Consider the following 25,819-nt stretch of genomic DNA (forward strand, 5'->3'; position numbering starts at 1 on the left):
GCCAATGAGTACCTAAGCCTCCTGGCCCAGCTCAAAAACCCCTGGCAAAAATTTGCATTTCAAGGAACGCCCAGTTCCAATTCCTAGCAACTCCCATAGCCGTAAACCAAAACCACTTCCTAGCAAAATTTCTGCCAAACCAGTCAACTCCTTGTAGCTCTGAAATGAAAAACTCATTCTATCTGAATTAAGCCTCAGTTTAGAGCCAGTCATTCATCAACTTGTTTTCCTTTTGCATTATTATTTCAGCAATCATTTATAATCCAGTATTACCCAAAGGCCAATCAAGCTCTACGCTTTGGTGTGCCCAGGGCACAGCCTCTGGGCAGCCCTGGTCAAGGGCTTACAATGTGTGAAGACAAAGGAAGCAAAATAAACTAATGTAATATCCCATTTCCTTCCCAAAATCTAACTACAATGAGGACAACCTTATTAATTCTATGACTAACGGGGTTTTCACTTATCATCTAATTTAACCTTTGTTATTTTTGAATAATTGCAGCCTTTCCCTTTTCAAAATTTCTATTTGACCACAGCTTTCTCACATTTGGCTAACTTGTACATTTTTAATCTCAGCTGAACATATTTTGTAAAAGTATCCATATATACGTTACGCAGATATACCTTTCAATTTAGCATTTGCCTCTATGTCTCTTCATTTTCATTTATTTTTATACGACAGATTGTGCCTCTCTTTTAATTAAAACACTTGCAGTCCATCATTTCCTAAGTGATCCTTTTGTAGAACTCATTTTTCATATTTTTTCAGCTTCATCATAAAAAAAGAAAACAAGCAATCAGTTTCTCAGTTACCCCTTTTTTTGTCTAACTATAGCTACTCTTGGCTAACCCACAGGCTACCACATTGCAAAAGTACACTGAGAAAGGAACACCAAAGTCAGCATATGGTGGCATCACTGAGGCTTTGAATGTATAGCATACTCCTTCATGAAATTCTGTCCAGCCCTTGCTACTCCTCTCCCCTCCTAGGAAATGTTGGTATTTTCTCTCAGGAGAAAATTTTTTTCTCAGGAGAATATATCTAAGATCCTCTGTAGACCACTGTAGATAGGACCATGTCTTTCTGAATGTTTCAGCAAAACCGTCTTACTCTTCAAAAGCAGAGAGATCAAAAATACTGATTAACATGTTCCAGCTAATACGAGTGAAGCTCACATTATGAAAATGCTTGAATCAAATTAAAATATCATTTCCTTTATGGTTCAAATATATATATAAGGTCAACATATCAAGAGAATGAAGGGAGTCATTGGATTTTCTGCAACACAATTTCAGTAAATAGCAATCAATATTGCTTAAAAATAAACCTCAACACCCCAGAGCCTTTTAGAACTACCAAACTTTACACTATCATCAAACTATAACATTTTTAATAACCCGTGTTAACAATGAAATATGCATACTCAGGATGCGTAGTTGTTACTTTGGCCAACAGTCCTAATATAAGGAGAATTCTGTGAAAACTCTGCTCTTAACCAAAAGCCATATAGGTAGACAACCGGCTTTTCAAAGAGCACCATGGAGGTTTACAATAAAATAACAAATAAAAGAAAAATAAGGAAAACAATGGGTAAAAGTTCAAGGCATAGTGTGCATTGGTACAATTCTTTCTACATCTTCCTATGTCCCAAACGTTTATCAGATGTCAGTAATCAAAATCCAATGTTATCTAAGGCTCACATACTTTTATGTGAGCCTTTTTTAGGCTCATATACTCACATGCCAGAAGTGGCAGTGTGACATAGCTTTCATTGAAACCAAACAACAGTCTCTTACTGACTTCACCTGTGATAAGTCCCAAGTGATGAAAAAAAAAAAAAAAAAAAAAAAACATAAACAAACAAAAAACAGATGTCCTAAATACAAGTGACCATCTTCTAAGAGGACCTGAGCTTCATACTGGCACAGACTAATTTTGTTGACTAATATCAAGATATTATATAAAATTTTGGCTCTTGTATCTACATTAACTGAAATTTTTTGCTTCTAAGGCATAAAACCTTATACAGAAAAATACATTTAAATATAGAGATAAAATAATTGAAAAAGCAGAAGAAATTTGGAGTGATTTTTGATTGCATTTCCTAGCTGCATTTCACATACTCAGCTCGTGTAAACTGACAACACTCCACTGGAGCCAATGGAGCAACAGTACTTAACACTAACTAATCATCTGTCTCTATCTACTAAAGTCAATACAAAAATAAGCACAAGCTTTCACACCAAGGAGATTAAAATATAAAAGTGATCCTTGATGAATAGAACAGTGTTTGGGGAATTCTTGTATCTTTTGTGCAAATCAAAAGAAATTATGAAGGGACAGAGAGGGTAATAGCAGAGCAATAATGCTTCATGTAACCTCACTGTTAAGAGATTCATAATGAAAATCCTTCCTGTCTGTGTGAATAGTGCCCATGGCAATACATTCCTTTGTGTTGTGCAGAAATAGAGAAAAACCTACTGACAGAGGCCTGTGAGCCCAATAGAGCACTGAAGGAGGTACCTAAACCTGTGAAGGATGTTGGACACTCTTTGAGAAATTCACATAAATCAATGCTGGTACTATGGGACAGGGCAAACACAAATAACTGATGATCAGCTGGATACTTAAGGATTAGAATAATTTAATTATCTTTCCTCATGAAAAATACTGCATTAAAAATATGAAAAAGCTTTAGACAATGGGAGGTGGGTTTTTTGTGTGTTTTTTGTTTGTTTGTTTGTTTTGTTGTTTTGTTTTTTTTGTTTGTTTGTTTGTTTGTTTTTCCCCCAAATCTATCAAAGCTCACTTGACACCTGAAGAAAATGTACCACATGCAGTCTTGGGTGGATTGTGTTTTTTTTTAATTATTATTATTATTCCTATAAGCTATACTTGCTAGCCTACCTGTTAGTCCACTTTTTTACAGTTTTTCTGATATGTATGATGTGAAAAGTATCTTGCTATCCCAAACTTCAGAAATTACACTTAATTTCTGTGAAGTATCATTAATTTTGCAGATTCTGTCTACTAATTGTGTTGACTACCCTAATAATTGATAAAAAAATCAAAGTAAAATGTATTGATTTTATTACTCTTCAAGACTAGCTAGTACTATTAAACACATCAAAGCTACTTCTGAAGGAGAGTTTTTAAGAAAGTTAAACTAAGAGTATGACCTAAAATCACTTCTGTGAGCTTTGAAGTTGGCCTGAACTGATCAGCAATGATGCTCCAAGGTACATTACAAAGTAAAATTCAACTGGAATGTACAAATATGGAATTATTGTACTTCTATCATGACAGAAGAAAAGGCACATCTTCACTAATCTTTCATATGGCTTTCACACAGGTCTTTTGATATTACACTACTTGTCAGGGATTCTTTCTCCATTTTTGGTACACATTAATATGAAGTATTTAGAGTAAGCATGGCCTGAACACAACAGGGGAATGTCCACGACAAATGCCAGGTGCTCCTGCCAGCAGAGTGATTCCCTGACCCTAGGAGCTGGCAGAACAGAACGTCTCAATTGGCTCGGAGGATGGCCAGCTTCCTGGGGAGGCAGTTATAACTTCCCTAGCCACGCAAGCAGCAAAAACAAACTTGCATGACATTCCTAAACTAATAGAAAGAAAAGGCTTGATGTTGATGTAAATATTCTAAAATTAAGCCATCACTGCCTGCTTACCTTTGAACTAAGATGGTGAGAATAAAGCAGATCCCCGTTACAAGATAAATACAAGTATAAGAATTCCTTAAATTACAGAAAGCATTTAGCACAGTTACACCCTGGGTTTTCTTTTTCTGTGTTATGTAGAACCCACTGAGCACTGTGCTAATTTCATATTTTGTTTAGTTTTGCTTATTTAAAATTTAAATAAATATTAAATGAATGCTTTGCTCTTTGGATAGCTTCATGTTCTGGCATACCATATGGTGCCACTGAGTGGCATATATTCATTAAATATATGATTGATACTGAAAATCTTTAATTGGGTAGTATCCCTGTACTTAGAAATTAACTTGGAAGTAGAAAGGTAAGAATTTGAAAGTCTAGGCCACACTTTATAGAACAGGAACAGAATATGTATGACTATTTTTGCAGCATCAGCACACTTAGCAGAGCACCAGCGCATGCTGACTAAAACCTAAAAACACTTGATAATACAAACCTAGCTTTAAAATTCAGCCAGCAGCACCTGAATATTGCATATGCTGTTATTAGGCTTTAAGTGTAAACATGTGAAATCTTGACACCCTCTGCTATTTACTTAAATGAAATCAGGTTTTCACATCTGTAAAGCATTCACCTGCTTCTTTCAAAAGTATTCCTTTCTAGCAAACATAAAGAACTCAAACAGACTTCTAATTAAAACTGCATGAAGTCCTGTGTTATCATCATTTTCCTCTAAGAAAAACACAAAGCAAGTGACATTTTATTGCTAGTGGATAACAATTAAATATAGTATTGATTTGGAAACCAAAGTTTCATTTTTCAAAACAGGCCCTTAAGTACCTACATATCCTCATGCTTTTCAATGAGATTAAAGTTTTTGTACATAAATCATATCTGGAAATAAGACTTAAGGTCCTGAATGACTTTGGCTGTTTTGAAAATATTACCCTGCAACTTTAAATAATTGCTCATTGTTTATTGGCTTACTTTAAAGCAGCATTTCTCTTAACCTAGTAATTTTATATTATTTACTAGGACTTACTGAAGATTTTCACTTAAATAGGCCCAAGTTTCAATTTCTTGAGCAACTTTAGCATTTGCTTTGTTTATACTAGCAAGTGAAATTGAAAGCAATACATTATCCAGCCTTAAGGGCTTGCTTCTCTTTCTTCTTTCAATTAATCTTGTCTCCCAAGAGTCCAGCATTAAAATAAAATAAAATATCAATACTATTCTTTTTTAATTTCTATGTGTTTAATTATAAGCAGCAATTAATCATTTTTTTTCAATTTCATTTCTTCTTGGGGGCATCTCACTGATAAACTGAAAATCAACACCAGTGTGTTAATCAAATAATCACCAAACTTTGAGGCAAAAAGTGTTCACCCCATCAAGACTGTAACCTAAAGCTAAGCAACCCCCATTCTTTTCTTAAATTATTGGTAGAACTAATTTATTTTTCCTAGAAAACATTTTTAGAATATATATTAAGGTTCAATGGTAGAGGACCGATTTCTATTTTCAATTACATTCTGCAACTTCATTAGCACCAGTGGAATTGTTTGGATATAACTAATGGCAAAAAATGACTCACAGTTTACACCTTTTTTTCTGAGTACTTTCTATCAGAGAGAAGAGAGCTCATGACTAATCCACTCTGATACTGCCAGTGCAATACTAAAGCCTGGAAAATGCAAATTTCAATCATTTTGACATTGTTGTTACTGTTGCATCCACTTTAAATGGAAGAACACTAGATACCGCTGCTCTCTTGAAGATTTTAATATCAATAGATCAAATCAAATCACTTTGGATAGGCTTGGATTTTGATCTATGTGCAAGATTAAAGAGTCACACAGATTTTCCCTCAAACTCTTTGGTTTGTATGATTTCTCAGTATGTCTGACAAGCAGACCTTCCCTAATGCTACTCCAATTATTTTTGTGAATATACATAAACTCCTTCTCTGACAATATGAATATTTGACCTCATTTACATTAGAACCTCCATTAGATTTTTAGGTACCATTACTGATAAGAAATGAAAATATTCCAGGAATTAATTTCAATTTCCAGGATAATCATTATAATATTAACCTTTTTTTTTGTTTAATCTATTTAATTATTTCCACCCTTTTAATCAGTTCAGATAAATTAACTGACGTAACTGCAGCAATCTATTTATCACTGCATGAGTAAATGCTGCCCATCAACAGACAACCTGAAGTTTCTTCTTTTAATCTTTAGACTAGAATTTTCCATTAAAAGCTCTCAAAAGCTTTAGCATATTTCTGCTGCACAGCTAAACTCTCTAAAAAATCATTTAGGGCTGATTCACATTAACTTAGTGATATAATACAAATCTGGCAAATTATTTTACAGCAAACAGTAGTAAATTCATCACTACAACAGTAATGAACACCCTTCTAATAAGAAAAAGTGGTGTAAATGCTGATGGATCCATTACTGCACATTCCAACATATACCTCTTCTGCAGGCATGGAGTAAAAACATCTAAGAGAAGCTTTGTGCTTCCTGGGAAGGGAATTATTTATGATGGACTTAATACTATTTCTCCTTGCCATTGTTAGTAACTGAATCTCTTACATTTATTAATATATGAATCTTTATTACATGGAATATACACGTATATACTTATTTACCCACCATAACTTATTTAGTCTTAACCACAAAATCTAGGTGTATGAAAACATATATCTGAATTGCAAGTTTTTTGAGAAACAAAAACCTTCCCTCTAAATAGAAGACAATTGACAGGATTGGTTTACATATATTATAGACATATTTTATTAAACATAGAACTTAATCTGCTTCATAAATTTTATCAACTTTACCTTCTAAAGAGGCAGCCAGTGAACTATCTTTTATAAATTCACTTTGAACAAGAGCGATAAATTTATCTTTTGAACTGTTTCAGAAGGTTTATTATTACTTTTCTAGTTCAGTTCTATACAAGGGATATTAGTTTACCAAAAGTTAAATACATGTTATTTCAGCATTACATTTTCCTGATAAATAAGTGTTTTGCTGTCTCTGTGGACAAAAAATGATCTATAGTTCAACAAGAACTCAAATAAATGAAATCAATGAACACCTTACATTACATGTGTCAGCAAAGAAGCCATTAAGCTATCATCAAATAATTTGATGATGACACTACCTGAAAAAAAAAAAAAAATATATATATATATATATATATATATATATATATATATATATATATATTGAGAAATGTACAGAAAAAAAGTCCTTTTTCTGACAAATCATACCGTAGGGGTAAAAACTCAACACTAAGCATTCAAAACTCTATGGGTTTAAAGCTGCTGGCCCTATGCATAGTTGAGATTTTCTCTTGATTAAATACTCAAATCTCATCTTCCAGAATCCAGTACTTTATACTAAGAAAAAACAGCTTGTTGGAAAAAAAAAAAAAAAAAAAAAAAAAAAAAAGTTTTTAAGAGCTCTCCAGGGGCAATAAATTTCAAGTTTGACATAATGTGAAACAGTGTTAAAATATATCTGTCAATATTTGATCTTAAAACAATCTCATTAAGAGAGGTATATCACTGGTATTATTACAAGGCACTTTTTAAATATCTGTTTAGCACTTTATGAAGTGGTTTGTGCAGTTCCATTGTAATGATGAATATACTGTTTCCACAGAAAAAAGTTTCTTGCAATTTGATAGCTTCCATGTATTTTAAATACAATAAAAGAGTTTCAGTATTCTCTAAGTATATACGAAGATTTTAAAAACACTTATTCTATTATTAAAGGCTTCAGTTTAACAAGCCCTGTGACATTGTATGCAGCTACCATCTCATAGTTTACAATAGGAAGTGCAAAGATTAACAACTCACAGCATATGCAAAGATTTTATTATTATTACTTATTATTAAGTCTACCTCCTCTGTCCAATGTTTCCAAGCTGAACAAGCACAAAGAATAAACCTTCACCATCACTAATATGTGACTAAGGTAATCAATAGGAAGGAAGGAAGGAAGGAAGGAAGGAAGGAAGGAAGGAAGGAAGGAAGGAAGGAAGGAAGGAAGGAAGGAAGGGAGGGAGGGAGGGAGGGAGGGAGGGAGGGAGGGAGGGAGGGAGGGAGGGAGAATCTATTCACACCAGGTGTATAAACAGGTAAAACTACATTTCATTTTAGCTCACTCTATTGTGAAATAATTTCAAAAACTTTGCAAATGAATTAAAAATAGTATTATATTGCATGTTGCACTGCACATTATACTTCTATTTGAAAACAGGGAGTTGGGTCTATAGTGGAAACCTGTTCAGGATTCTCCTGCCAATTTAAAAGTCATGAAAAGCATGAACTCATAAAAAGCATAAAATCATACCAATTTTCTTTTCTTTTTAAAGGTGTTTATTCCAGCTTTTGATTATAATACATTTACCTTCCAAAATGAAATGTATCATCTATAAACCACCAACTGCTGGACACCATTGAACATTCAAGGCTTGGTCTCTCGTTTACACTCTGTTCTGCCTCTGCTTCCTAGTGTAACCTCCAGTCAGCCACCTATACTTTCTTCTGTCCACCTGTCTTGATGGATAAACTGGCAGTACTTTATGAATGCATGTTTCCATTTCTTTACAAATGAATACTTTTGTGATAAAATATAGAAAATCCTGTCTTGCCTCCTGTCTTCACCTTCATTAACAAGAGAGCTTAGAGTAGACAATATGTGGACAGCAATCAAGTTCATCAAATCATTTAACAGGCATAAAGCCTTGTCTTTGTCCATGTCTAGGATTCTGTAAGAACAGGGACGACACTAAGTAGATCCCCACACTAGTCACTTAACGTGTCCAGTCTTGTCACATAAAGAAATATGCACACAGTGCTTCAGCCATATATGACTCTGTCATGACACAATGGATGTGTTTTGCTTGTGGGATCAGGAGAAGAAGTGAGAATTGTCCACATCATATACAGTCCTGAATAATTCCAGCTGGAGGCTAAAAAGCTTTCCCGACAAAAAGTTGCCCCAATGACTAACCTGCAAATCTTCTCTTCTGCAAATTAAAATACCTTCCTTTTCTTCTACTCAACCCAGTCATGAGATTAGAGGAACAAATTTTCAGTACCTGTGATCTGGTCCTTCTAGAAAATGTTGGGCAGCTCTACAAAACTCTGTAAAACTCCGTAATTCTTCCATTTAGAAGGTAACTCTTCCCCTCAGAGATTCCCTTTGGGATCCTCTTCTCCACAAATGAAGAAGTCCAATCCCTTAGTAAATTTTACCTCTTCTTCATGAAGACATTTCCTTACTCACAAAGGTCAGCTTGACCTGAGAACTTTTCTTTCTTTCTTTTCAGCCCTCCCACACACAAGCACAGTGCTTCAACTGTAAGGACAGAAATGAGCACAAGCATGCAAGTTTGTGTTATGACATGTTTTATTCCAAACACTAAAATCATGAATGTAGATCACCATCTTATTATATGTATAGTGGTCTTTCATGTTCTGCAGCCAGTGTAATCCTTTATGATCCATTTGAAGAACAAAATGCCAATCTTATAAAATGTTTGAGACTGTGATGCCCATTTGAGCAGCAAGCATTTCTTCAGCAGCTTGCTACTCCCACAGTACACGGATTTCTTTTCTTGTCATAATACTGTTTCCAGGTCAATAACAGGCATCAACATGAGCTGCAACACTGGTTGAAAAATCAGGCTTTGAAGTGCTAGATGTTTGCAGGAGCTCTTTTTAAATGTCCAGAAGCAGTTGTTAAAAATTATTCATCCACTCCACTTTATTCTGTGCATTTCTACACTGCCAATGTGATGTAAAACATTCCTTCACCATGAAGGGAAATTTTAATATTTAATCCTATTTTTTCCATTCTTGAAGCATCCCATATCTCTTGGAGACACATCAGACATAGCTAACCCAAATGCCACAAGCTGCAACTTTCATGAGGTTTTTGAAGTTATTTGCAGTTTTCTCTTACGTATATTTCTAATGGAAGTATTTCTTCCTGTTATTAATTGTCCATTTTCAGCTTCTCCTTTATGAAAACCTAGTGGACCTCTGAAAAAAATCTAGCTTATGTCAAATGACCTATCACCTACAGTATAGAACTTGTTTGTTTGTTTTACAGAATGCCAATGGATATACATGTACTAACTATAAATAAATAAATAAATAAATAAATAAATAAATAAATAAATAAATAAATAAATAAAAATCTGAAATGGCAGGAGACCTGTTGATGCTCAAGGCACTGCTTATGAACAGTTTTTAAAATGCAGAAATTTATTTCAGCCTGAACCTGTAATGCTATTGAATGTCTGTAGCATGCTACCATTACCTGTCCACAATGTAAAGTATAAGAGGAATAAACAGAATTATACAGTTGCCAAAACAGCTTTGTTTAATGCTGGGCATAAGACAAGGACCCTGATTAGTAACTTCCACAGATTTCTCCCTTACAGAATACGCTCATTATCATGTGGACTATGCCACAGCCATAATCTTAGTACATATGATGTTTCACAGCATTTTAAAAGAATCAGATTCAATCTTTCTCCTGTAGATGTTCACTCACTTCCACTGTTTCATTGCAGGTGAATTTCTATCACTTGTACTCAACATACAATCCCTGAATCATGGTATTCAGTATCAGAAATAACAAACCTGATCACAGCTGAAGATTGAGCATCTGCTGTACTATATCTTTTAATCAAGGTTAATTCTGCCATCAAAAATAACTGCTGCTACTGGCTCACCCTTAACATTTTTGTCACAAATCTCACATTCAAATTGAGTATATTCTACTAAAATCCATAAAACTGGTGTTTACTATTGAGTGGAAAACAGTAGAGGTAGTCTAGTCCATAAGAAACAACAGATCTCCAGCCTGTAGTGGACCTCATCAGTGTGTAGTACCCTCGCAGCACAAAAGGCCAACTGGCTATGAATCTATGTTAACTAGACTGTACATGGCAGGTGGAATTATATTTTTTCCTCTCTTTTCAGCATTTGTGAAACTGCATTGGGAGTACTGTGTCCAGTTTGGGTGTCTCTACAAGAAATACGGGGGCATACTGGAGTGAGCTACTGCAGAAAACCACCAAGATACTTGAGAAGACTGCAGTACATAATGCACCAGGAGAAGTTGAGAGAAGTGGGCTTATTCAGCCTTAACAACAGTGGGTGAAGAAGAGATCTCATTTCTGTCTACAGCTATCTAATGTGACATCACAAAGAAAATGGAGTCAAAGGTGTAGAGAAATAAGGCAAAGACAGGAATATACTTCTAAATATTAAGAAAATCTTTTTTGCCATGATATGGTCAGACACTACAAGTTGGTCAGGGACACTGTTGAATATCTTTCCCTGGAGATATTCAAAACCTGGCCAGACACAGTCCTGGACAGCCTGCTCTACCTGACCCTGCCTGAGCAAGTTCTCCAGACCAACACTCTCTGATGAGGTACCTTTAGATATTCCATGCATGGAGGCAGTAATTTTTAAAATCAAAATTACTTTTTGGAAAAAGTTACAAGGGATTTCATTTTATGAAACTGATACTGCATTATTCCATCAGCTTTACAGGCACATTGCCCTTTCCCACCTCCACTCAGCCTTCCTTCATTTGTAAGGGATAATTCAGCGGGTCACATCCCACCTCTATGGGTTTAGTCAGCCATGCTCTGCCAGTATGCAAGCTTACGTGTTTGGGAAAATAATTGGTCAGTTCTATCTCTAAAACTGGCATAAATACAGTAATTCTATGGGAACTGATATTATAAAGCTTTGACAAAATTTGCTTAGTCATATCAATATGAGAGAAAAATACACCAAGGAGCACTGTCATTACGTTGTGACACATCTCACATCCTTTTATGAAATACGCCACAAATAAAACTAGCCAAAACTACTTAGCTGATGCCTTTTTCTTCAATGATTTCCTAAGTGTGAGGAACACCAAAAAGACTCACCAGAGCTTCCAGAAACATTCTACACAACAATATAAGAACAAGCGTACTGTGCCAGAATCATATTTCCTATATCCCATCTCCAGCAATCCCCAAAAGCAGTTTCAAGGAACAATTAAAAAAAAAAAAAAAAAAGTGATATTCTGTCCAAGCACCCACATTCTCCAGTCATTTTCAGTGCAGACGTTTTCTCAAATAGATTAATTTCTGTGTTCAGTAACATTTAGTAGATTTCTAGGTATTAATTTGTCCTGTCTCCTCTGAAATTCAGAAAAGCTTTTCACATTTCAACACACTTAAGACATCATTTTCACTTACAGGCCCTCAGAATCCCAGATCAACCAAGCACATAGAAAAGTAAAGATTTGTAAAATATGAAGATGATGATGATTATTATTATTATTATTAACAAAAATTTTCAGATTAACAGCAGTAACTCTAGTATTAACACATCCACTAGGTAACCAAGTGACAAAGAACAAAACCCTGTCCCTAGCACTAGATATCTTACAGTGCAAGTATCAGATAAGATAAGGAACAGGAAAGTATTTAGAACCAATAAGGCAAGGACAGCTAGCAGCACAAGTAATGATATCTTGTTACAAGTAGCTTGATGCTCCCGTACTTCTGTAGGCATCTCACGTAAAGACATCTTGGCAGGAGAGATGAAGTAATGAACTAAATCAAAAAGTTTAGTTATAAAGGAGTCCTGGACCAAGCATAAGGGGTGGCATGAAAATGTGTATTTGCAAATGTAGTAAGCAGGGCTGGTCTTGTAACTTGAAGGATAAGGTCAACAGATAGAAATAGTAACTAAGATACAGCCAGGTGAAGAAGGAAGGTCTTGATATTTATGGCAAGTTGCTAATATTTGATGGAGCCACCACAGCCAGTGAAGATATACAAAGACATGATTAGAGTGACAGTCTGTCACTCTGAAAGTGAACTCTGTAAAAGGGCTTCAGACAGATAGGGCTGTAAAAAGAATAATCCTCGTTGGTAGTGAGGATGAGCATTTAACTGAAGAGTAAGCAAGAAGACACACATAGCAGGAATGTTAGGCAGAAAAACCCTGCCAGACATGGATGTTGTCTGAATGCAAGGAACCTTAAGAACAAACCAGAACAGTTATAACAGGCCAGTAAAAATATACAGAACCGACAGTGTTCCTTTCCCTGATATCCCCCATCGGCATCCAGACATCAGCTGTGGAAGAACTTCCTGAAGTAGAGTTGCCTCAACACCGTCATGTTAATAACCACTCAAAGACATAACAGAGTAATGCCCAATTCATTTTTAAACCTGTTTACATTTTGATCTCTAAAGCATCCGTAGGCAAGGAATTCCGCCATTTAATTGCGCATTATGGGAGAAAATGGAAAAAAAGAAGAGAGGGAGCAACTTCTGTTATATGTTTTAACTGTTTCCTGAGAATTTTAAATGATGTTTCCTTGTTCTCATTATATTAATTAATGATTGTTCCCTGATTGCCTTCTTCAGGCCTTGCACGATATTATAGACCACTTAACTCATTTATCTTTTTTCCAAGATGGAATATCCTAGTTTATTTGACTACTCTTCTGACAAAACTCCTTCCATATATCTTATCAATCTTAATAGCCTTACCTTGAACTACAGTATCTTTTTGAAATAATTCTGAATTGAACAAAAGTACACACAATACATTGACTGCACACCCTGTGGATTTATAGATTGGCATAATTATACCAGTGTTTATGATTTATGTTTCTTTTTTTACTTCTTCCACACCAATTTGAAATATTCTATTTACCTTTTCAATTGCTGCTAAGCTATGAGGGAGAGGTGTGCATCAGTGAGACTGCCAAGTTATGTGCTTGTCCTATGAGACAACATGGCAGTGTTATCTCTAAAAAGTAGATGTAGGGTTTCGAAAAAGAACTCCAGGAGATCTGTTTTGACTATGAAAGTGTAAGCTAGGAAATAAAGGAGGAGATGACAGAGAAGTGAGGCTATGCTTTCACTGAGGTAGAAATGCCTTAGGCCTGTGAATCATCTGCAAAGAGATTAGAGTTTAATTGTGCTTCCACATAAGATTATGCAAAGATGAAGAGCAGAATGAGGGAAAAGAATGGGGGCGGCTGAGAGACAACACGTTACAGAACTCCCACTTGAAGCTGGGTGGAGAATGAGAAAGATCCTCCAAAGGATGCACCGAAATGATTAAAACATCGAAAGACAGCAGAAAGACGACATTAGTCGAGAAGTCACAGGGCAAAAAGAACAGGGACATGGTCAACTTTTTCAAAGCTGGTTGACAGGTTGAGAGGATCAAAGCTTAATATTGAAAGTGGAATACACTCAATGATTTGGAAGTCAATATCTTGTATGGCAGACATTCTCAGAAGCAATACTGCAATCACTCCTCTTAGTTGCATCCACCTCTGCTCACTTAATGTACTCAACATTTTTGTTTGGTTCTGCTTCAGTAGCATAGGACCACTGTACTTTACTAAGCAGCCTTATTTTTATCACTGCATTTACTAGGATTTTTTGTATAGCAACTAAATTTGCCTTATACAGCCTTCTGAGCAGAAGTTAAACTGACTGAGGTAGTATGAATCCTAACTGAACTGAGTACCACACAACATTACAAAACAGCTCCTGCCTGTAGCAGGAACTGTGCTGCAAGTAGAAGGATGGCCCCACTGCTATGGATCTGCACCTCTTTTTCTCCACCCATCCCCAGATCAGTTAACCAGGTTAGCCACCTTCTGTTAAGCTTCATCTCACCATGTATGGTAATAACTGGAAAATGTAATTAATGCAGTTTATCACCATGAGTTCTGTTCAAAGAATCTGTCCATGAAGTGGGACAGCCTAGACAAAAATTACTATTTAAAAAAATTTTGGATCCTCACATTTTTCTCTATTTTGCATTCTCATCTTCCATGAAAATTGTTGTAAAATGTGCTACAGATTTCAAAACAGACAAAATGAGTAAGAAACTCTATAAACTGATCTATTTTCCAATGACTACACATGCATACTCACATACTTGCACACACTCCTGTATATCAATAACTTCTGAAAACACAAATGGAAACGACATATTAATCTTCCAAGCATTCCACGTTCTCATTGCACATGAAAAGAAAAGAAAAGAAAAGAAAAGAAAAGAAAAGAAAAGAAAAGAAAAGAAAAGAAAAGAAAAGAAAAGAAAAGAAAAGAAAAGAAAAGAAAAGAAAAGAAAAGAAAAGAAAAGAAAAGAAAAGAAAAATCAACACATACATTTTCTTAAATAAAGAACTTGCATAAAACAAAGTCAGGCACTCAGTTCCTCTTTCATTCCATATGATACACAGCTGCGTCAATCCCATCAGGAAACAGGCAACAGGAAATTCTTAACATTCTGAAGAGAAATCTAAAGATGTGTCTCATCACCCGTCCTCCTAAAAGTGCTTTTCAATTGTCTAAAAGACATTTATACCAGTTCTAAAATTAATTACTTTACTGAGCTTTTTAGCAGCTACAGGCCTCATTAAGTAGCTAACAAGGAGTCACAAACATATATTTTTGTAACTTGCCTTCACTTTTTCATTTCCTCCATCCCAAAATATAAATCAATATGGAGAGGTTGACACCTATGGACAAAATCAAAGCCAAGTACCTCAGCTATTGGAAAATATTCCTTCATAATGTGCTGCTCCTGTGTTATTTGTGTTTCTAACTATAGCTCTTGCATATATAATTCCATTATACTTTTATAAATCACCGTTTTGAAAAATGCTTTTGAACCATTAATATATTTTCCTGGTTAAAATTCTTTGAGATGTTCTTAACAAGAGTCTTAGATAATGAATTTGGGCAAACTCTGGAACAGTCTTTACAGTATTATCATTCTCATTAATTTTCAGAACTACCCACTGTGTTGAGATGATTGTCATGGGCCTAAGACTTCAATTTGGCTAAATATTTTTGCATATATTTCAACATATAAGTAACTAACAGACGTTTAAAATGTTAAGTTCACATTCTAGAAATAGTTAAATGTTTACTGTAATATCATAATTTGTTTTTGCACTCATTTTTATTTTCTTGCTTCTATCTTTAAACACTCCTTTAGTGTCCTGGTTGGCTGTAGACAAAACGCTTTAAAATGACTTCACAAGGAAATAAAACATACTCAATTTAGTAAATACAGCTGTGCTTTAAAAAGAAAAAGAAAAAAAAAAATACTTAACAGTACCACAAATGAAAAACAAAGAAATGAAAAGAAAGCACTTAATGATAGAAATGTTACTTTTACCTAAGGTCCACACATCATGCAAACTATTTTAAATTGTTTGCATAATAAAAGCTTTTAAATTCATATTTTATATTCACTTTAGAAACCTAATATGTTCTGCTGTCTTACATCACTACCAGAAGGCTGTATTAGATGAAAAAAAAAAAAAAAAAAAATGTTAATACACAGCATATACAGTATCTTACTTTAGTCCAGATTATTCTTTTTTCTTTGCTTTTTTTTTTTTGTTGTTATCTTTGAAGACTGCTTCTGTCTCCATTGTTTCATCCTTAACCATTCACATATCAGAGCAATAAGTATTTCATTACTGGTTTATCTGTCCAGAGGCTTGAGAAGCAGTAACAATTAACCCTCCCTTCACAGTGATTGATACAGGCTTTGCTTTCAATTTGTTCCACTACACAGATCATGAAATTCTGAATGCGATCATCCTTATTGACCTACACTTTCAAACACACGGCTACAATGAGATGAAAGTAATTATTAAAAGGAACACAGGACTACTCAATGCTGAAACAAAGTCTTGAAAAATCTTTTGGATGACCTTCTCATAAAACTGGCATTATTTGATGTGAAATAAAATGATGGATTTGCTTCATAATCTGGAAATATTAAATTTAAAACTCATCAAGGTACAATATCATTATATCATGTAAGCTCAGCTCTAATGTCATATCAGTTCATATCTGACCTGATAAACACTGACTTCAACAGGAGTGGTCATGGTAGGATCAGGCCCTATATATTTTAAAAGTTCCTCCATCAGATTTATTTTACAACAGCACTGTTTGAAATGTAGTGTTAAAAATGACAAGGTTGTAATTACTCTTCTACAATAGTCTGTTTCAAAAAGGCACAGTTTCTTTTTTAAGATCCTGGACTTCTTGAGGCACCTAATGTAAATAAGTACACAGGAAATTCAGACTGCTAAGGAAAAATGAAAAACTCAAGTCAGATTTCCATCATCGACTGAGATGAACCAAACCCTATATGCCACTGCTGGAGACTTACTGCAGTGGAAAACAAGTGTTTTTCATAAACTCCTGAAAAATAACCCCTCCAAAATATTAATTTCTTGTAATTGATACAGTTTTGAAAAATGTAAAAGGATTGGTGGCTGAATGGTAATGACAGAACTGTTTAAAATATGGGTTGCAGTCAAAGAAAATCAGGGCAGAAAACTGTGCAGAAGGATGTTCTTACAGGCCCGAGGCTCTAATCACAAAACAGAGTGATGGAGATGAACCAATACTGCATGGATTAGCAATGAATTATTTTGAACTATAATCATGTGCCAGCACAAAGGGGAGGTAAAAACTAGCCATTACTCACAAGCTGATCTGCAGATAAGAAGAAAAAAAAAAAGTAAAAAGAGGAAAAAATTTATATGCTAAACCGAGTCAGGAGAATAATGAAAATCTAAAATGTTGTTACACTTCAAGTAACATTCTACTTAATGTCTTTCGTGTACTGTATAATATTGAGTATTTACACAATACAATCTGTAAGATGCTGGGGCTAAAGAGGGGTTAAATCAGACAATTCTGCTGTAAATTAGTACTGGATAATATGCGTTGAAAAATATCCTAATAGAAGAGCCAGTTTTAAAATAATACAGATTGGTACTAATTTCTCCCAGTGTAAAATTGCAGGAAATACATATATGTGTTCATACAGAGAGATAGGTAAAGATATATGCAAATGTGTATATGCACATGCACACTTATGTATACATATGCATATATAATGAGGAACTTAATTTCCATTAGTCCATTTGAAAGCAAAGCACCACCATCTTTAGATTCAATGTTAGTTTTCCCACTCGGGGAAAAAAAAAATAAAAATGTTAGAACTAATTTCATGAGAAAAGAAAAATCAAAACTGCTATCCACAAAGATTCCTGAGATTCTTATGAACAGACTGTTTAAATGAAGAGCACTTTAATCAGTAGAGGAATCCTCACGTTTCTAATGTCTTGCTGTGCATTCTGCAGGTTATAGTAGCAGCTGGTAGAGGTCATATATCTTTTGTGAGCATCCCAAAAAGGCTCACTGCCAGACTGTTAAATTATGAATAAGCAATGAACAAAAGAATGCAGATACGGTGGTGACAAGATAATCCAAGCAAATTTATCTATGACAAATTTCACAGGATTAACAAATTACATTTACACAGAACAATAAAAATGTGCAAAAAAAAAATGATGAGCCTACTTTTCCCTCATAGCATTAGAAAAAAAAAATCGCCATTCCAATGCATGTATTTACATTTAACTTTATCTAAAGTAAGACATTTATAGCATGCTGAAGACAATCAACTAGCATTATTTCCTTTCAAGCAAATACACATACTGTGTCTATCTAACATACAACATATGCCTACACTTTACAGTAAATGTGTATACAAGTCAGTAGAATATCTTTAAAGTTTTCCTCACAAGTAGTAACAAGCAGAACAAATATACATTAATTCTATTTTTGCTTTTCAGGTGAATATTCTAACGTTCTCTATCAGACAGAAGACACTTTTCCCTAGTCAATTTGTTCTTTTTTCCCGTTTGAACCAAACAAATATTGTGATGCATTGTAATTACCACAATAAAAAATAAGTAATGAACGGGATTTAAATATTTCTTTGCAATAGTATTGCAAAACCATTAAGCAAAATTTTTTTTTAAAAAAAAAGAAAGTCATCACTCCAAAATGTTTCCTAAATGATGAAAGAATCTAAATAATGAGTGTTCCATTCAGCATCCATGAAAGATGCCCATTCAGTATGTCAAATCATTCTGAAGAGAAGAGGGAATCTGCAGTGTTTGCATGGAATAACTGTTTCCAAATCACTATTCCATAAAAAAGCATTTTTCTTTGTGTTAACAAAGGAATAAAAGGAAAGACGGCACCTCAGATTCAAAATCTGAGTGTAAGTGAGTAGAGTGACTAATAAAAGGAATAGCATATATATGTCTGAAAGATCTGGAATCTGCTGTATCTTCTCTATCGCTCCTCTTATGTGAAGTCTGTATTTTCTGTCACCTCCATTTATTTCTTGTTGTTTATTAACCTAAAGCAGTTGTTTAGTAAAAATAGATCTTGAATAAAAATGGGCCTTCTCAAATCATATATATCATTTACGTATCAAATGTATGTTCTTGTTACAGAGCACTCCCTATAAACAGGAAGCCTCACTATTAAAGAGAACATCCAATTAATTAAGATACTTTAGTAAACTACTTGGATCCTTCAAACACTGCTACTTGAGTACCATTTATCTAGCTCATTCAGCCATTGAAAAAAACTACTGTAGTTTTGATTTTCCCCAAGAAATACAAGTTTTCTTGTACATCTGAGTAGCAGTTCAGAAAGAATGAATAAATAAAGCAGCCCAATGCATTTGTTTCTCTTTTTATGTTCATCTTCTATTTTTTACCTACCAAGAGAAAACAGTTTGGTTTTTGTTGTTGTTGTTGTTTCAGGTGGTTTTTTTTCAATGTAAATTTTTTGAGAACCTGCTGTCCATACTATTAGTAATTTATGCAAAGGGAAAGCAAACATGCCAATCCTACAGCTGACTATACTCAGACAAATAAAATCAGCTACTTTTTTTGCAGCTGTGAAGGTTGAAGGATAAGTACCCCTGGCAGCTATTCTCTTTTTTAGACTTTTTTCCCCCTTTTTAATCCTGCTGCCAGCACTGTACAGATTCAGTCACTCAGTTCTTTCTGTTGACCTCAACCTTGACCTGTGAAGACTGCCCACTTACATTTTTTTCCCACAAAGTAACATATTCTGCCTCCCATCATCTCTGGGAAAAGACAGCTTTCTAACAAGCATTCTTCTCAAATTTGGTATGTCACACTTTAGCTAAATGATTTACAGCCTTGGAAGGACAATTCTGAGCCACCTAAGTCGTATAAACCTACGCTGTGAGTAAACCAACCATAAATGTGAATATGCACATGACTTTCAGACACGAAACATCAGCAAAAGAAAAACAGATGACACCCCCCTCCCCCAGACAAAATAGAAATGTATCAGTTCTGTGCCTAAATTCAAGCAAAACTATACCCTTTAGGATTTAATCCAAACGGACTGTTCAAAGACTATTCATTACTCAATAAAATTCAGTTTAAAACAATGTATTGTGTAATGAAGCTTGTTCTAAATGCCTCTTAGAGACGAAATTCCCAGGCAAGTATTTAAAAGGGGGCTTATAGGATTTAGGTGCCCATATTTCACTGAAATGCAGTACGTGTTAGATGCCTAAATCCAATAGTCTCTTCAGAAAATCCAAGCTCCAGGGACATTATTGTAGATTACATACATACATATTATTCAGACCACATCCTGTAAGTTCACTATATACATATGTAAACCTAAGATGCCTGCAGGTAATGGAACAGTACTTTTCCACTTAAATTATTTAACGTAAGTGTAGAACTTCTATTATATATCAAGCTAACAGCTAATTTTAAGTTGCAATCAAGCCATTCTCTGAAAGCACTTTATTTCAGTGGAGGTTTTGCCTCTAAAAGAAATGTAAATTCCTCTAACGAAGGCAGTGTAATCTTTGAATACGCAGTCAAAATGGGGGCTGGAATTTTATTCCCAGTACTAACATTGATGTCTTCTGCCACTTCTGATAGTTTTCAAAAATGTTTTGTAACTATCTCATCAGTAAAACATGTATAACAATGTTGACAGCTTTTTCTAAGCACACTAAGCTACATTTAAAAAAAAAAAAATCAACAAAAACAACCGCAAAAACAACATAGCTACAGAAATACTTAGCATTAATACTAAATTCTTCTTCAGCTGTAATGACATCCATGAGAAGTTCCCCGGAACAGACAAACGGCAAGAAATGGCCTAAGAGTGAAAGTCCAAAACACAAAACACACAAACTGTTGGAAAAATCACCTGCAACAAATCTTCAAAACTCTGCTTTTGGTAATCCATTTCAAATCCTTGCTTACATATCACTTGTTCTATAATGTGACTGACTCTTGCCTGCATGCAAGATACATAACTCTCACTATTGGGCTGCAGCAGACTGAGATCAGAATCTCCTTGAGGACTGCTCCATCTTTACTTGAGAATCTCAGGACTTTCATGTTTTATAATAATACACAGATGCTAAGTCCAGTCCTCCCACTAAAGTATGCTAAAGCTTGTCATTGTCATCTCACTGAGAATAAATTCATATCTATTGAATTATATAGTAAAAATACTTTTATCCTTACTTGTGATTCCCTGGAGTATAGTTTAATTATAGGGATAATTTCATTTGGGACTTTTTAAAGATTAAGGTACAACTTGAACTCAATATTATCCCGAAGACAGGGTTCAGTTCTGCCAAGTTACAGACACAAATACTATCCTACCCTTATCGTACCTTCTTTGTCCCGTGTAATAGTCTACTATAGAATACAAAATTAATGAATATTTTTACTACTGTTCAAATCAATAGCACAACACTGCTATTCATTGACTACGACCTTGTGTGTTGCAAAACTACTGCTCGAGCTAGTCACAGAACAATGCTCTAGTTATATAAGACACGGCAGCAACCATTTTATTCTTACTATGGTACATCTTATGCAGCAAAATGCAATGTTATTACAAATTATCCTTGCTATGCAAAGTCCTATTAAACAAAAAGTCACACACCTCATTCACACTAATGGGACTTTGAATATTAAAAATTACATGCAGTAGGCTTGTAAATATTACACAAAAAGAAATTGAAAAAAATGCTATTATGAAATAAAATTTCAAAACATTTCCTCTTATGGCCATAAATCTTTGGCAGCCTCTTTCAAAAACAAAAACGAAAAGGCAAGCATAAACAAACAAACAAAACAAAACAAAACAAATGATTGGGGGGGAAATGAAAAGTCATGGCTATGTACCTTGAAATTAAAATATAGAAACAAATTACCAGGCTGACACCCCACAGAACAAGCTCACTTAATTCATTTTAAAATAACGCAACTAATGCTGAAATCTCATCTCACATGAGGTGCTTTTACACCTGCAAGAGTTTCCACTGACAATAATATAAAATGAATCTGATAGACTGATTGATCGTAAGGTTCACTCACATGAGATGAGATTTCAGGAAACATCTCATAACATTAAACTTAACAACAACAACAAAAAATACTTAATTGATGCTAAATTAAAATCCTGCCACTTTTGTGAAAGGGCTTCATCCTACTCACCTCAATAAGAGCAGAATCAATCCCAATTTTTTTATGAAATTATAAGAGTTAATTTTCATGTTCAGTATCACCTATTTGAAATTCTTATCTTAGAATACATTTTCCAATAAAGAAGGTACCATTATAAATATAGTTTTATGAAAAATATACTTATTTAAACTATTTGTACTTTTTAGTAAGAATGCTGACGAACCTAATGCCTCAAACGTCAATTTTTCAACAACTGTTTTACATCACTCTCGCAGTAAAATTCCCATCTGGGCTGGCAACTTGTGTGCCAAGTTTCAAACAAACGTGATTTGAAACTGCCAATATGTTAGAGTCTGAAATTCCAGCGAGACATTAATAAAAGGAGACGGATGTTGACAATATATCCTGATGTTCTCTATAAAATACCTACAGTTGTGGGTGCTGGCTTAATCTGTTATCATAACTCTCTAATTATTTAAAATGTATTAATAACATACAATTACAATACAGTATTCCTATAATGGAATAAAACAAGCTAACTAGATATAACTTGTAAGAAAAAAAAAAAAAAAAAAAAAAAAGTTGTGCTGTAAAGAATGCAGAAACAGTGCTGCAGACAAAACCTTGTTATTCGGAATCCCATTAGTTACTGAAAATATGTAATATAACTTTTGTTGATCAATACTCTCATGTAAGCTCTAAATAATGTATGATTCCAGTGGAGAAAAATGCAGCAAATCAAATATGGTGGGAGAATGTTTCAAATTATGAAGAGTAGTATGACTGCTAATCCATAAATCAGAAATAGGAAAGATTGTTGTAATGTGGGAGGGCTCTATTTAATAAAGGTCATTATAACTCCTGGCTCTAGAGCTATAAGATCTAATATCCTCTCTGGTAGCTCTATGATATGCCCATGCATTACTGTTCTTGTTGACAGTCTGTTGCCTTGGAAATATTTCATTATTTCAGTTTTTCCATTTGTAGACCCTTGGCCTTGTGATATGAAGGCCACCCTATTTCATATTTTCGATTATCATTTAAGCAATCTTCTGGAGCTATTTATATAAAAGCAAGTGTTAGACAATGCATATCATCATTTATCACTGCTATGTTTAAGCTCATGCTCTAGAAAGAAATGCCAAAATAAAGGTGTGTGTGGTTTTTTTTTTTCTCTTTCACTTTAAAGCAATAGCACTCTGATATTATGATATGCTTTACAAATCAATGCTGGCATATCATATGCATGACACTTCTGTCTATTTAATTTTCTTGGTTATATATCCACACAATTGAAAAACCCTAAACTCCTACTGGAACTGTAAAATTTGCTAACACTCATAGTTTAAAAGAAAATCAAATTATGTGTGCAACTTCTCAAACATTCTTTCAAAAATCTAAACAGGTGGAAAAGTTTCAAAACAACTCAAGTGCTTGCTTGCATCAAAGACTAACACCTTTTATATTTGTTTTGTAATTATTAACCTCTTGCTGGAAAACAACACCTTCTATCTAAATATTGTCGAAAAGAATACTAAACAAAGACCGTATGCAAAGTTCACTCACAGGATTCTTCATCTTGAGAACTAGTTTATTGAAGTAGCAACTAAGAAAAGAGCCTGCAAAACCCCTTAAGTAACTTATATGTGCCTGCGTTTCAAGTGGCTTGACACATACAGCTGAAAGGATGTGTACAAAACAGCTAAAATAAACAGTTACACGGAAGACTTCAGGAGCACGTTGCAGAATTTTAAAGGAAAAGAACTCAAGGGCCTGTGTATTGAAACATTGTTGTATCTTTTCAGAAACTTTTTAAGAGAACATGTAGATTGACATTATTTCTGGTACGAAAGATGTCGTCAACTCGCACGTACGATATTTATGCCTAAACTGTTCAGAGCATCATAAAGAACGGTAAGAAAGTGAACCCTAAGGGCAAAAGGCAACCGCTCGGACACTAGGCCAAGTTTGGGGCTATTAGTGTTCTAGGAATTTAGACTACTTTTTTTCCCCTGAAATTATTACTCCTCCCACTCCCTACAGGGAAAAACTACTCCAATCCAACCTTTAAAATGACAGCATCAGAGCTGAACAAGAAGATGCTATTAAAGGGCATTAAATTAAATACAGTATATCCTCCTACAACTTCAATCAGAATTTCAGTCCAAGTGTTATTTAGTTCGGCTCTCAAGTGGAGCAGAATAACAAATCGCGCACTTTGATTTACCTTCTCCGAATGCCAAATGGAGACAGGTGATAAAGAAAGCACTCATGCACAGGCTATGAAGTTTCCCCTAGAAATTAATTCTATCTTCAAGATTCCTATCTCAGAGAAATTCCCAAAATGGCACACAAATATGCTTCTGCTGGAGAGATTACTGAAGCTATCCTAGCAAATACACTTAGTACTAATATAGTGCTTTTCTCAGGAAGAAGACAGCGGAATTGTGTGTTGGGGGCTGGAGGGGGGGGGGACGGGACTTACTGATACAAATTGTTTTCCCAACAAAGAACTCTACAGCAGAAAAGCCTGCTGCTATAAGTGTTATTAGCACAGTAGAAATGCCCCTACAGCCCCTGAAACGGGGAGGTTTAAAAAAATATTTATAGCTGAAGATGAGAATCTCTAACTTACTGACTGCCGAGAATGCACTGTTTTCCCATTACATGTACTTCCAAATTCGGCTACATATCAATATAGCCTTGTCAAAGTGCAACAGTTAATACTAATGCAGCCAACACCGCCGCACTAACACTTCAGTAGCAAATATGAGATGTATGTATTCCTGATACTGGGCAGCCCGCTTCCTTGGGAAAAATAACATAGCTATCTAGACAAAATCTGTGGGGTTTGGAAGCTGATCATACTGAAATTAAAATAATAATAATAATAATAAAGTTTGAAATTAAGATTAAAATTAACCCAGTCCCCAACACTTTATTTTTGGTTAAATATTTTTCAGGCTTACTCGTGCTGTGAAGTACAAACTGAGCAACACACGATCCAGCTACTTTTAAAAGCTGTCTAAATGTTAATTTTCATTTTTACGACAAGCCAGGAACCTTCCTCACCCCTTACCCATCAGTTCCCTTCTAGTGACGAAGGGGAAAAAGAAAGAGGGGATAAAAAAAATAAGAAATAGAAAGCCCACCCGACCCCCTCCGGCTGCTCTCGTTGTGGGCACGCATCTCCTGGCGGTGCAGCACCGGAGCTGCGAGGACTTTTGTAAGAACCACAAAGTAACATCACATGAACTTGTACTCCCGTTTCCTACCAGGCACTTCTAGAAAGATTCACTTTACTACAACAAATCCGCTACGGGCAATTCGTGTCAGCGGCGCCGCAGATTAATAGCGCGCGGTCTTCCCCCCAACAAAAGTGCCCGGGGGCGGCCGGGGGGGGACGGCCGGAGCTCATGGAGGGGTGGGGGGCAGCGCACCCCGCTCCCGGCCCCCGCCCCCCCGCCGGGCCCCGCACACCGCCCCCCGCCCGCCCGCGCACCGGCTCCGGCTCTGCCCGCCCCGGGGGGCGCCGGCACCCGCCCGGCGGCGGCGGCGGCGGGCAAAGGGAGGGCCCGGGGGGGGCAGCCGGCGGCGAGCCCCCCCCTCCCCGTGCTCCGGCCTAGCTGCACTTGAACCGCACCGGCGGGGCCGCCCGGAGAGCCGGGCCTGGC

The 25,819-nt window shown here is 35.5% G+C and overlaps 1 protein-coding gene across 6 annotated transcripts in view; it reads right to left on the reverse strand.

The window, feature by feature from the left end:
- Nucleotides 1-25,819, reverse strand: part of NPAS3 (neuronal PAS domain protein 3) — a gene marked incomplete at both ends in the record, with an annotated part of 620,600 nt that overhangs the window by 594,311 nt on the left and 470 nt on the right. The window lies entirely within an intron of this gene.

Source organism: Netta rufina (assembly GCF_964035555.1).
Source record: "Netta rufina genome assembly, chromosome: 5".
NCBI classification, from domain to species: domain Eukaryota; kingdom Metazoa; phylum Chordata; class Aves; order Anseriformes; family Anatidae; genus Netta; species Netta rufina.